General features: G+C 41.5%; 1 non-coding gene across 1 annotated transcript; it reads right to left on the reverse strand.

The window, feature by feature from the left end:
- Nucleotides 1-1,264: 1,264 nt before the first annotated feature.
- Nucleotides 1,265-1,371, reverse strand: LOC141604350 (small nucleolar RNA R71). The gene has a single exon (XR_012526053.1). It is a non-coding gene; the product is annotated as a small nucleolar RNA R71 (small nucleolar RNA).
- Between the last annotated feature and the right edge of the window lie 831 nt (nucleotides 1,372-2,202).

The raw sequence follows: 2,202 nt of genomic DNA on the forward strand, positions 1-2,202 counted from the left end.
TTCATGTCAAGTTTGTCAAATCGAACCCGACACCGAATATTATCAAAATAATGATGATTATTCGAGTCTAGTTCTTCAAATCAACAAATGCTGTCTAAACGACCCCTTCAAATCAAACCGGTTCAAATACCCATTTTCAACACGTTTTATAACGTTTTCAAAAAGGTCAGAACACGGCACATAAACCGTGGGCTAACCCACGCCTAAACAGGCTCTCCATTTCTCATTTTCAAAACCAGAGGGAGGCCCCTTATATCGCCGGCTGGCTCGCTCCTCATAAAACCGTCTGGTACAGGGCCTGTTCCCTTCCAACATTAGTCTAGGACGATCCCGACTCCGGTTAGCCCGGATATAGGACAGATCAGATGACTATTTGATTATCCAAAACAATATTTGCAAAATGCCTTACTAAGACAAATGTATCATGTTATGCACCCTAAACCTAATACGGTAAATGGATGTTTAATTTCCGTCTTGCATGCAAATCAACCATTAATCCAACTCGACATCTTATACTTGATACTTGGATAAAATCAACCAACTTATAAAGCTCTCACATGTTAGGTTTAGTTTATTGGATGCACATTCATGAATTTAAACCGTTTTATCAACTTTTGCATTCAACCAACCAAGATCGATCAGTAGAGGCCGCTAAACGCGGGCGGGATTGGGTGTCTGATTAAAGAGCTTCCCAATACGTACCTTCACCTCTTACTCAGAAACTTTGGATAGTGGACGACCTTATCCAGGGCGTACGAGAGTCATTCTAGAGATAGGATGCTAAAGAGGGACGATTTCCTTATCTTTAGTACCTATGTCAAACGCTGCTTTGTGATTCGATTTGACCGAGGTGTAAAGTGGAATTTGAACGGGTTCCAGGCATCCCACAAATGCATGGTGGAGACTCCGAACATCTCTAATCGTTTTGAGACCCTAACCGAGATGAAACCGACCGATCTAAAACGATCCGGTCGAAAGCATCTTTACGCCGCCGAGTGTGGCTTTCAAAAAGACCGCTGCCATTGTCCACGGATCGAGGTGGGCATACGCCGGTCGAAAACATAATAATCTGTGGACACGGCCGACCACAGATCGAGGTGGGCATACGCCGGTCTTATTTCGATGGGTCTTATTTCCTTTTTCTCTAATTGGCACCGCGAAACAATGGTTGAAAGGCCTTGATAAGGCTACTCTCGGAATTGATTCTTGGAAGAAGTTGGCTCTAGCTTTCTACAAAAAGTTCTATCCACCGGAAAAGACTAACATGCTAAGAGATCAAATTACGGGTTTTAAGCAAAGGGATGAAGAATCTTTGTATGAAGCTTGGGAGCGATTCAAAGGAATTTGTCGCTCATGTCCTCACCATGGACTTAGCGAGTGGTTCTTGGTACAACAATTTTGGAACGGTCTTTATGAAGATTCAAGGAACATTCTCAACATGGGATCAAATTGAATGTTCACCGAAGTTGATGACATTCAAACTTGGAACAAAATTGAGGAAATAACGGTCCATAACTCACAATATAGTAGACCTCGCAAGGCTACTAGAGGAGGAAAGCATGAAGTGGACTTCGTTACTCAATTGGGTGCTCAACTTAGTGCTCACATTGATACCATCAATTTGATGTTTGAAAAGGCTATGGCTAGACTTGAAGAAGCCTCAAAATCACCAAAACATCATGTTAATGCCATGACAGCATCTTCATCAATCCCAAGTGGGATATGTGAGAATTTTGGAACTTTGGGACATGACCAAAGTGAATGTAGGGGAACAAATGAACAAGTGAATGCTTTCCAAGCATACAAGAGTGGTACCCCTTATTCAAACTATTACAATGAAAACACCAAATTCCATCCAAATCTCTCATACAAAAGCCAAATGTTCAAAACCCTCAAACAACAGACACCCCACCTCCCATGAGAAACCAAAATCAAAGACCCTTTTACAACCAAAACCAAGGTTACCAAAATCAATCTCCATACAATCAACAAAATGACCAAGGTTTTGATGTTCAAAAAGCGGTCCTTCAAATGCAAAAGAATCAACAAGAGTTTTTCACTCAAATGCAAAAGGATAGTCAAGCAAAGGAAACCACCATCAACAACATCCTAGCTCACACCAAAATGTTGGAAACCCTATTGACTCAACTAGCATCTTCAAGCTCACAAAGACAAAAGGGACAATTACCACCTCAAAGTAAT

The sequence above is a fragment of the Silene latifolia genome, chromosome 9 (genome assembly GCF_048544455.1).
Source record: "Silene latifolia isolate original U9 population chromosome 9, ASM4854445v1, whole genome shotgun sequence".
Classification (NCBI taxonomy): Eukaryota; Viridiplantae; Streptophyta; class Magnoliopsida; order Caryophyllales; family Caryophyllaceae; genus Silene; species Silene latifolia.